The sequence below is a fragment of the Tachypleus tridentatus genome, chromosome 2, assembly GCF_004210375.1.
Source record: "Tachypleus tridentatus isolate NWPU-2018 chromosome 2, ASM421037v1, whole genome shotgun sequence".
Lineage (NCBI taxonomy): Eukaryota > Metazoa > Arthropoda > Merostomata > Xiphosura > Limulidae > Tachypleus > Tachypleus tridentatus.
The window spans coordinates 94,475,385-94,488,578 of record NC_134826.1 but is presented as its reverse complement, the minus strand read 5'-3'; positions in this window follow the sequence as shown (position 1 = coordinate 94,488,578).

Sequence of the window (13,194 nt, the reverse complement as noted above, 5' to 3'; positions counted from 1 at the left end):
GTTATAAAGTGATTCTTCTATTAATGACTTTCACCCTAAAAAAGTGTAAAGGGTGTTTAATAGAATGACTTTTATGAAGAAGCAAGTTCATTAAAAGTACTTCTAAATAAGAAGTCTGTCACCAGATGTCCTAAATAAGAAACTTTTTTATTATTATTAATAACTGATTAAAACCTTTGAAGGTGAGATTAATGCATAAACAGGCAGTATCAACTTTGCTGGAGACGGGTTTCAGTTCAACATACTTTTGGAAGAAAACATATTTAATGGTCAAATATTCATTTTTATGTGGTTAGATAAGGATGCGAATTCAGTGAAATACAATAACTGATATACATCATGTATATACTGTCGAATTTCGACACGTCTACTAGTCAAACTGTAAAGCAAGTCCAATAGTTCAACGCTGTACTTTTAGCCTAACCCACAATCTAGCAATTGTTTAATATTTCGGAGTTATAAAGTTTTTGTTGTTCAACATATAACACCTCACAAACAATGTGGCACAAGACACAAAGGATAATATGCAGATGCAAAATTCACTTTTTGTTCAGGTGCATCCTTATTATGTGGAATTTTGATAGTTTTCCCACGTTACATGCTTGACTTCATGTACCCCTACAACTAGAAATCTGCTGATGGTAGTTCCCATGAATAAAGTGATCATTCACAAGGTAAGTGACGTCAAATAATTCTGTTCTGAGAAAGCTCCCAGTATGTGAGAGGACACCATTCTGCAAATAACTGTAATGTTTATCACATTTTGCTGCTGCAGCATAGGGTTGCACTGGTTGTGAATACCATGTGGTACTGTGCATGTGCTCATAGCCATTCAAAACCAATCACACCAAGTGTCACCTTAGCATCATGGAGGTGTAAAGGAAATATTACATATGGATTAGTTTTCAAGTGGGTAATGATACTTCCAGAAAGAATAAGCTGTGATTCATCAGTCCATAAGACATTGGTAAACTTTAGTCATTGAGTTATAGTCTTCCCAATTATTGCAATGCAAAATAAACATTTTGGGTTAAATGTCTCCTTTATTATTTGAACGTGATCCAGCTTGTAAGAAAGCATTGGTAAAATTGGTTCAAGTGCTTTATAAACATGTTAAACTGACAAATCCAGACACTGGGCATTAAAGTTTTTTCATTACTGTTTTTATTGCATTTCAATATTTCACGGAAGTCCATTTGCAGTTCTTTAATTTTATTATTATAATCCTTTTGTACTTCAATCTCATTATTATAATCCTTCTGTATATTTTCCATAACTTCCCTGATTATGTTTTTGATTAAATTGATTTTTAAATAATTTTTGTGTAAATCTTATATCTTGTAATTGTTTTCTTTTTCTTAGTGAAAATACTTTCACCGTTTTATTATTTCCAACAAATTTTCCACTTTTTCAGTAGGTCTGAGAATGATCTGGAGCTCGAGATAAATTAGTGTAGTTTCAGCAAGTGTTATATTCGTGAAAACAGATTTGATGTCAAAACCTGCTAGAAAACCTGCTGGAAACGAATACTGTTTGTTAGCTTATTTGTGCAAAGCTACAAATAGGCTATCTACATTCTATCCATCATGCAATATTAAAATCCAGATTGTAGCATTGTAGATCCCCAAACCTTATCTCTTATCTACTGGAAAACAGAAAAAAAGCACTCAAATAAAATTTGTGATAGCCTTAGGTATAAAGTCAAGAAATAGTAGTATAAATGCAGTTACAAGTATGTGAATGTACAGTGGTAGGGTGGGGGATTGTTGGTGATGGTATTAAGAAACCCAAATACAAACATGCATAAAAAATTTAGTTGCATTAGTCTGACTAATAGAAAATGTCCCATGTGTCTAATAATCTGGTATTACTCATACATGACTTCCACATGTGTAGTGAAAAAAAATGTGTTCTTATTCAGCACAGAATATGTGTCAGACTGACAATCTACAGTGTAAAAGTTTTTATCACACTAGATTTCGTTTGTATGTTTTTAAATACTGATTAATGGGTGGAATTGTTAACAAACGATAGTGTAATATCATGATGTTGAGTCATATTCTTTAAGAAATGGTATAATGGATCAAAATCTGTGTTTACCCTGCCAGTAATCAGGGTATCAACAATTCTGTGTATAAAAACCATTAGCTGAGATGTAGCTCAAACTTGTACTGATCCCTCCTTATTATGCGTCGTTACTTTGAGTTTGACACAGTTCTCCTCTTTACCATTAAACAAACTCTCACTGTTTATTGTCAAACAATTCGAACTTGTCCTCTGTAAAAAGCTAATGTCTCCAGCTTTGCTCATTCTATTGTTTGTGGTCTATTGCCAGTTGTAAATGTTCTAAGTATTAACTCTAAGTATTCTGTAATCAGTGACTATAACATGAGGTATTTACATGGATATTATACTGTTAAACCCCATTCCATACCTCAGAAAGTGAGATTAACATTGACTTTTCATCTTTTATATATTTTCGAATTTTCAACATTTGTTGACAGTTGTGCAAAATGTCAGTTCTCTTGAAAATACATCTATCATCAGTTACTTTAAGCGTGTAATATTTCAGCAGCTTTTACATGATATCTTGTATGGACATTTTACAATGAAATTCTGCTAGATAGGTCAGAAGGTAAGGGTCACAATACCTTTCTTCTCAATTTAATCTTGCAACCAAACAGATGTTCTTACTTTGTAAGATATGAAATGATACACGATACATAGTGTAACAACCATTTGATATTCTTAACTGAAGGGTTTTGTTTGTATCCCGGGGTTCTTACATTTGTGTGAGATAGCAAATTCGTTTTTCTTTGTTATGAATTTATTTACTATCCCCCTATCGTTTAGTTTATCTATGAATTTATAGTTAACATTAAAGTGCTAGTTGTATAGACGTCACTTGGGGGCCTGAAGTAAATATGACATTCTTTCAACAATAATTATAGTATGTACTTATTGACTTTAAATTAGACATTCTGTTAGGGCCAGAAGTAAACAAACATGATCTTGATACGTCCCAAGAGTAGTAACCTAATACGTATCTCATTTATACTTTACACCAAGGCATGTTGCTATGTGATTTAATAGGATTACACCTTCTACTCCAGAAGGCATGAAAATGTCTAGTGTGGCTTTGCGCGAAATTCCAAAAAACAAAACAAAAAACACCCCAAACAAACAAACAAACAATTTTTAAGACTAATTAAGTAACTATGTTCTACAAGTAAAATATATTCATGAGGTTTGTTTTGTCTCATCTACGAACAAGATTATTACCTTCTACATAACATGAAACAATCTGATAGTAACTGCAATTTAAAAACATTTATTTTTATTTTTACAAGAAGAATTTTTATATTTGATGCACATAATAAGATATGTCTAGTAAATGAAATGTTACATTAAATCACTCTGGGACAAAATTATAAATAAATATATTATTTATATTTTTACTGTTTGTTTTGGAATTTCGCACAAAGCTACTCGAGAGCTATTTGTGCTAGCCGTCCCTAATTTAGCAGTGTAAGACTAGAGGGAAGACAGCTAGTCATCACCACCCACCGCCAACTCTTGGGCTACTCTTTTACCAACGAATAGTGGGATTGACCGTCACATTATACACCCCCACGGCTGGGAGGGCGAGCATGTTTAGCGCGATGCGGGGGCGAACCCGCGACCCTCGGATTACGAGTCGCACGCCTTACGCGCTTGGCCATGCCAGGCCCTAATATATTTTTACTAAATCAACATTTGGACACTAATTTTTATTTGCGCATACATCCACTTCTGTAGCATCCATAATATATATATAATACTGTCCACGGTCTGTCAACAAAGGTCCTTACACAATCTTCTTATTGCAAGTTCACTTTTGACAATTATTTTTGATGAATGTTATTACGCTGTGAGATCGTGGAGGGAAGCTGAGGGAATCAAAATATTATCCTTTCCCATTTTGACCAAAGTAAACACAGACCAGTGACTTCTAGATTTATTACATGGATCCGAGTTGACGATGGAGAGTTGTTTTTCTGTATAGTTAAGTAGTTGATTGCTGGCAAACATATCTCAAAGTTTCTTTCTTGTACACAAATTGTTGAGAGTATACAAGAAATCTTCACAGTGTTCATTGTTTCTTAAATATCAGTGATGATATTTCTCTATTTGTCAATTTCTAAAATTGACTGAACTTATATATAAATGAGAACATTTATAATGTTAAGTAGAGCTTTACCAAATTATATATTTGTATTTTTACATTTCTCTACTTCACCAGGTTAAAGTGGGAATCACCAGCTGATAGATCAGATTTAGATCAAATATGAAGAGTTATGGCTATCCAAATATTCGTCACATTCTATTATAGTTCCTTGTTCTTGAAACTGTTTTCCTTTCCACTAAATAATTAATGTTTTGCAACCTCATGCATACAGATCAGCATCAAAGTTTTAAGGTTTTAAAGTCTTAGCAGGTATTTTATTGCCACGAAATTTAACCAGTTGTATTTGAAATGGTTTACACTCTATGTAATTCAAACATCATTTAGTAGTTTCTTTATGAAAGGCTTTTACATACAAAAGAACGACTAACCGATTTTTACTTTTGTAACAGATAGAAATGTGTTGTAGAACGACTTTGAAATTTATTCATCCCATGGCATAAAACAAAATGCATCTTCCCTTCATATGAAGCATAGTTTTAAAGTAACACTATTTGACAAGAACTTGTTTTACAAGAAAATGTCTGAATATAGATAATCAATCATGTCAACAATTTGTCTGCTTTGGGTATGTAGGTATAAGCCTTTGATTCCATTATTAAAGTCGAAATCATCAAAATATTCACTGTGTCCTTTACTGATATAAAAATCAGTTGACATCTCTTGGTTTTCTATTATAAATCAGTAATGTTTCTCTGTAAGCCGTATAGAAGTAGAGGTTGTGACACAAAAATAATGAATGTACCATTCAGGTGTACATCGACTTGAAAAAATAAAGAATGAAGGAAGAGATTCACAGGAGCAGACTTACCTTCATCTTTTTTTATGCCCATCCAATCACTTTTAACAAGTCTTGCCTTCACGTATAGATACACTTGTGACAGATCTCCCGATCCTGACATAGACAATTAAATGGGTACGCTTTTCCTCCCTGATGAAAGAGGATAATATTCTGTTCACTGGCCCTTTTCAGTCACTGTTTGTGTAAGTGAAAAAGAAAATGGATGCCAGACCTTTCTGTCGCTTCCTTTTATTTACTATCAAGCTTCTTCTTTTGCATCTTGTATTATGGCGTCAACAAAAGGTTTTCTTTGACATCTAATGCTAAATTTATTCCTGATTTACCTGTTTGTTTCCCTAAAGGTAATGCTCCCATTTTCAGAAAAAAATATAACTGAATGAAATAACCTGCTTAAGACATCTTCCAAACTCTGGCCTCGTTGTCACTGACACTTGCAAAATATTGTAATCTGTTTCCCATCTGGTAATTGTATTACTTGTCATAAACCACCAGTCATAACAATAAGGCACTCTCACGATGATGATGGAAGCAAAATGTAATGATGACTCTTCTGCGTTCACCGGTATACACCAACCCGTATCATTCTTTACATGTACTTTAATAACCTGAAATATTTTTTCAGATACAGGTCTGTAATAAGGTTTTGTAAACATTTTTGTGATCATGTCTCCATCTTGACATTTAACTTGAACAGTTTGTGACAGTGGCACATATGCATTGCTGACAGTACTAAGTTCCATGATAGCTGATTAAATATAGAATGAATAAAATCCTCTCTATATAATAACGGTATGTGAAGCTGTAACGGTTTCTGATATTATATGATTATTATCAAATCAGAATAGTACAGATAATATGGTATCAAATAATATAGAGGGCTTATATTGACACTTCCCTGGTGAATTTATCATAGTTAAATATAGGATATGTGTCACATTCATGGGCTAACTCGTGTAACTGATTTACTGTCATACATTCGTTTTAATACCTATGTTTCTTTCATTTTAATATATATTTACAAATTCATGTAACGTACATTGTTAAATGTCGATTGCGACAGTCCTGCCTCTTCTCTAAATTTGTAGAAGATTCTCGAACGTAAGAAACACCAATGTGTGTATGTAAACTACAGTATTATTGCCAGCTGAATTTTCGAGAATCTCGTCTAATGAGTATAAAAGGTATCCATCGCAACATGCAAGAGACAGATGTCGTTGGTTTACTACAGTCATCAAATTATATAGCTCGGGAGCTATAATTGTGACAAACGCTTAATAATTGGTAAAATAGAGATATTTGACCAGAAACGTTTCTAAATTTTGAACATTACAAACTTCAGTCAATTACCTTTGTACGTTAGTATTTCTACGAAGATATTAGGTATTTTCGTCGGGGGGGGGGACTCTCCTGTGAAGAAGCTAGTTTCTTTCCCGTCTACAGAATTGTACCTTTGTATCAACATGAAATTATTAGGTCATCCCATAAGTAATGTCCAAAATTTTAATACAGAAATTGCATCATCATTTCTGTCTTTGTAGAAGGTTTTAATGACTAAAATATGTAGTAGGACATGTATAAAAATGTTCAGACAAATAAATAAAAGAAACTAACCCAACTCTTTTTATATGCAAAAACGGCTCGTTTGGGTTGAGAAAATATTTTACATAGAAGAGCGAACAACGTTTCGACCTTCTTCGGTCATCGTCAGGTATCAAAACTTGGAAAATGGGCCCCGCATGATTAGACACAAGTCAACCTTAAAGCAAGAGTGGACACTTGCACTTCTTTGCACTCTCGTGAACGTAACTCACCTTTTTTGGACAGATTTTATAAAAAGTTAAGTGCCACAGACAATGGTTTAGTGCAGGTAAACTGGCTAAAGCAAGCCCAAAATGGATCACCGCCCTAGGAAAGTCTTGTTAAGCGTTTGGTAGTGTGATCCACTTTGAATTGCTACCACTCAATGTAACGATTACATCAGACTTCTACTGTCAACAGCTAGATCGCTTGAATGTTGTAACTGAAAGAAAATAAGCCTGCTTCGATCAATCGTAAACGTGTTGTGTTACACCTGGATAATGCACGGCCCCATACAGCTAGGATCACATCTGCAAAGATTGAAGAGCTAGACTGGGAAAAACTTCCACATCCTCCTAATTCTCCATACTTTGCTTCATTTCATTATCATCTATTTCAAAGTTTGCAGAACTATTTTGATAGAAAATTGCTTGGAACGCCTGAAGATATCAAAATTGCCCTCTCTACATTCTTTTCCTCCAAACCCCAACAGTTTTATAGAAGTGGCATTCAGAAGCTTGTGAATAGTTGGCAGGAAGTAATTAATTATAATGGAACATACATTATTCATTAAATAACATTAAAAGCGTTTGAAATCCTTTCTCTTTTCCTGAATCTTAAGGGATTACCTGATAATTCGCTTTCCGTGAACAGTCGACGAAGTATTCAGTTCCAGACCAGAAAGAAGACTCAGTATTGTTTGTAAATTTGTAAAATTGTTGTATATAAATTATTATTTGTAATGATCGCTATTATAAACTGTATTGTTGTTTGCATATTAAAATATATTTGTGTTAAGAGAGAAATTAATGTATCAATCTTGTTGGCAAATATAAATTTGATACATATTGATATTCAGTTAACTTCTAAATTAAAATATCCGGTTATTTGAAATCGTAATACGTAACGTACGTAATATAATAAACCGGAGACTCTTTCAAGATAAATTGTAATACGTAACATTCGTCTCAACGTTAGACACTAACCTATTTAGTATTTTAATTAAAACTATAGGCTCTTTGTAATAACTCGGTCTAATATAATTTTTTTATTGTAACCACCAGAGCTAGGAATGAAAGTGATCTTGCCTGTACCATCAGGTACATTAGCCAGCAATATGGATTCTGTAGTTCAGCCAACGTAATTTTTCATGAAATTTTGCCCTTAAAGTTAATATATCGCGGAAGATATGCGATATAATTTTTCAGACTATTGTTGGCAAAATAGTTCATAAACGTATTGTCGGGTAACGTCATGTACAACTAACCCATTTTAAGTAGTGGATAATAAATTATATATAACATTTTTTTAATAGTAGTCAATTCAGATCAATTTGTGGGATTCAACTATTAAATTATCAGGATAGTCTTTATATTCAACGAAATGCTGTTTATTTTACCTCTTCCTCATTTACCTAATATTCCTTTCACAGCTTATACATCATTCGAAGACTTAATAACATATTGTAATCAGTATTGTAAAGTGTTCCATCTAATTATTTTCCTATAGTCTTACAGTTCGTACACTGGGAGTTTCTCTTCAATTTCTTGTGAACTGTAAATATTTCATCTGTTCACTCAGCTTTATAATAATCCTAGAATTAACTTTTTGCTTTACTTGAACTTGAATAACCACTTGGAATTCAAGTTTTACTTTTGTGTTTTTAGAAAGTTTTCTATAGCACTATCTACGGGTCTCATTTTAATACTGTGGCACTGACTAAACTGTTTAAGAACAAGATGTACTTGAATGTTCCATTAGGGGCAAAATATTGCAACTTTTTAGTTTTAAGAATTAAATTAAAATGTTTAACTGCAGAGGCTTTTTTCATTATGCATTGTAAAGAATGAATGTTTTGTTCCTTGAAATAACGTTGAAACAGTCTACTTTCAAAGATTGGACCTGTGCTTTGTTGACTGACTAGTGTGTGTGTTTTCTTATAGTAAAGCCACATCGGGCCATTTGCTGTGTCCACTGAGATGAATTGAAACCCTGATTTTAGTGTTGTAAATCCATAGACTTATCGCTGTCGCAGCGGGGAACGACTAGGAACTGAGAGCGTTTGAACTCAAAAGAGAAATGTCTTGAAATTAATTGGGCACATGGAATGCAGACATGTTCCCAGTAATAATATTATTTTACATGCGAGGTCTGCTGTTTGCTTTTTCACACATAACATTATAATTGTGCGTAATCAGTGATGTCGAGAAAACCCATTTGTAGAGAAATATATATGTAAAAACGGCTCGTTTGGGTTGAGAACATTTTTTACGTAGAGGAGTGAACAACGTTTCGACCTTCTTCGGTCAAGGTCGAAACGTTGTTCACTCCTCTACGTAAAAAATGTTCTCAACCCAAACGAGCCGTTTTTACATATATAATTGTGCATACATTTCCTTTGTACCTGAAGTTAAATATATGATATATTAGTATAGGTAATTTTAATAATCTACAACTAAATAGGCCTATTTATTCTAATGCTAATATAAATTACAGTTTACAGGTACAATAAATCTTCCAACTCATGTAAATGGTCTTCCAGTTATGCTTATTTGACTTAAATTTCATTGTACACTATAAGTATTATAATTAAAGCCTCACTCCTTTCACAAAGTCTATTTTATGGTAGATGGTATAATTGCGTTTTATAGGCTAAGACAACAGTTTTTTGTTTTTTGTTTTTTTACACAACGCATTCAAATTCTGCATATATTTATTTCATGAGTGAGGTTGGGCTCTGATATATTAGTAGATTTATAATTAATGATCTATAACTAAATAGGCCTATCCATGCTGATGTTATATTCTAAATTATATCCTAACTCAAATTTACAGAAACATTTCAAGTCTACATAGAAACACAAACAATTAAAATTATGTTAGCTCTAAAATTATCAGTTCAAATAGCAGACCATGCACGTGTATATCAACAAAAATATCATGGTTTTGTGCACTTGAGGCAATTGTGACCTGCGCAAACATGGCAGATAAGCAAACAAACACGTTTATATATTGACATATTATAGATATTCATTTATCCATATTATTTGTTTCCTCTGACGAATTTGAATAAGCGTTTTCTATTCGATTTAATCTCTGCAGCAGTAGCTATAATCTGTCGTTTACAACAGACTAACTTAAATCTTAGCCAACTAATAATATTAATAGGGTTCAATGGCTCACAATAGTCAATGATTACAATAAAAAATAAGTGATTGTATGTTACAACGTTCATTTATTTAAAAATGAGCTAATTTAGATACAGTTCGTTTGGTTCTTTGAACAGTACAATTTTCATACTACATTTTATAACGGATTTACCGTTATACGTTTATTTTAACACCTACGTCTATCTCAGTTTGATGCATGTGACGTATATTGTTGAATGTGTATTGCGCAAGTCTTGACTGTTCTCTAAATTTATAGGAGATTCTCGAGAGTAAGAATCAACAATACTTGTTTCATGAAAACGCTAGCGTGTCTTCGTGTATTATAGGCCTTTGAAACTATAATTGTGATTAGCGCTTATTAATCGGAAAACTACAGAATTGGATCAGGAACGTTTATAGATTTTGAACATTACGAACGGATCAACTTCAGAGAGTTAACTTCAGATGCTAGTATTTCTACAAGGACATTAGATATTTTCCATGGTAAAAAGTGATATTGTAAACCATGTTAGGTCCAACAAGAATAGAGATAGCTAGAATTCCCGTCAAAAGAAGGGTATCTGTGCATTTTGAATTTCGCGCAAAGCTACATGAGGGTTATCTGTGCTAGTCGTCCCTAATTTAGCACTGTAAGACTAGAGTGAAGGCAGCTAGCCATCATCACCCATCGCGAACTCTTGGGCTACTCTTTTGCTAACGTATAGTAGGTTTGACTGTAACATTATAACGCCCCCACAGCTGAAAGAGCGAGCATGTTTGGTTTGATATACCAACATAAAAGTAACTTGTGCATTGTGGGCCTGTAACGTTGATAAAATATTCAATTCGAAATCAGATGGAAGATTAAATATTGTCTGTGAGTTTGTAAAATATTTGTTTATAAATAATTATTTTATTAAGTATTTATAATAACCGTTATTATAAATTGTAGTTTTTGTATATTAAAAATATATTTGCGTTAAGAAAGAAAATTGCTGTATCAATCTTGTTGGAAAATATCATAAATTTGATACTTATTGAAGTTCAACTAATTTCTAAATTAAAATTAAAATTCCCGGCTATTTGAAATTGTGATACCTAACTTACACAATATGCCAAATCGTAGACCCGTTCGAGATAAATTATAATACGTAACAATTTCCAACTTCTTGTGGGATATTGATATATAATTGTTCTTTATCCATATTGTAGGATTATAATTGCCTCATTTTCATAATATATTGTGGATCAAATCAATTATGTTACAATGTGGGACAGATGTTCCATTAATCACTACTTTTCCTTGATAATTGTATGTTACATTCCCCCATAACTTATTAAGATTAATAGTATGTTATATATTTGAAGTGCGATGTTGGTGATATCCAACTTTCGCGAGTCAGTGATTCCCTTTTGATTGGTTCCATAACTTGAGATTGAAAGGTGTTGTTGCCGTTTAATTAACATCTTAGTTTTATATCGTAGTCTGCCGACAGAGTATTATTATATATGACATATTTCATATGTTTATCTATAGATTTTGAAATTTTATAAACAGGTCTTTAGGTTTATAAAGCGAGTATTGGTGTCATGATTAGTGGTAAAAATCGTCCTTTCTGTATTAGTAAGTTTGTTTTCTATTTTACAGATGTTTTCTTACCAACCAATGCTCTCAAAAATGACTGTGTCCATTATCTTTCTTCTGTTGTATGTTCGTCATAGGAACATTACCATTTGAAAAGATTCAATAATATTCACAAATACAAGTTATAAAACCATTGTCAGCTCCAGTAACCATAGCTTTAATTTGTTTTTGTGGAGTCTTAACTAATGATTGGAGTTAATCTGAATGTTGTATAATTCTAGGCATAACGATGAATAAATTACAAAGTGAAAGTGTGTGAACAATATACAAATATGATTATTTACACACACGTTTATAAAACCATTTACACTCTCTTTAGATATAACATCGACCGCATTAACACTAATATGATAAGTGACTTCATTATTTTAACGTATGTAGAGTTGATTTATGTAATTGATTAACTTTGGGACAGCCAATTGGTTCCAAATTATAGCAGGGAATGTCGAAGGGGCCTCTCAACAGTTTGCTTTTCTCACTACTCTCGGTAAACAAAGTTATAAACTAACCACAAAGAAATACACTCATTGGTTCAATCTTCCCAGGAAAATTGTTCATATTTTTATCACTCAATCACATAACTTGCATTTCTGTATCTAAAGGAAACTGCTTCAAAAAAGGTTGTTTAAGGGAAATCTTTAATTGTTTAATAACATATGGTTCGCACTTCAGATAAAAGCTTTCGATATCTGTCACTCCAAAGTCACTACAGTGTATGGACATATATCACCTGGGTATGTGCACTAAAATATTATCCCCTGGAAATAAGCCAGTTCTTAAACTTAAATGCTCAGTAGTTTGCAGTTTCAAATAATGATTAGATATCCACACAGACTTGGAGATGAACCATAGTAAGCACGTTCGAAGTATTTGACAATATATCAAGTTTCTCTCTTTGCTTTAACAGTGTTCAAATTAAGATAATTTAGTTTTTCTTCATAAGATATTTTTGTAAATACCTCCCATTATTCTAACACATGTCTGATAATTCAAAGTGAATTAAGTGACTTGAGATAACCATAATCATATGCTCCTTAAATACAGTAATAACTGTTTTTATTATCATCCATTGGCAGTTGAGGTGGTTTGAATCCAGAAGTGTTCAGTCATTAAGGGGAACTCTTTGCATTTTTACTGTTTTATCAAAGAGACATATCAACTTAAAATCAATACAGTAGCATGTAGAGCCTGAAAATGTAACGCAAGTTGTAGTTACTAGCATTCTCATTTGTCCGATATATTATATTTTAATGCTGTAGTCTTTATTTTCTGAAGTGGAGTACTTTACAACAATACTACAGGCAGATAGCCCTCGAGTAGCTTTGCGCGAAATTCATAAAACAAAACAATACAACAATACTAAAGTGGAGGGCATGCATGCGACTCCAGGCGGTGGCCCCGAGCTCCATTCTTTGTGTTATCTTCCCCTTAACACTGTTTTTCGAAGTGAATGCTGGTGGTATTAGATGCGAAAAGAAAACAGTCGTGGTGGTGATGGAAGGGGTGGGACCAATACAGTATTCTAAAAGTATAAAATATCCGAATTTCTCATTTTCTTGTTTGATTGGTTTGTTTT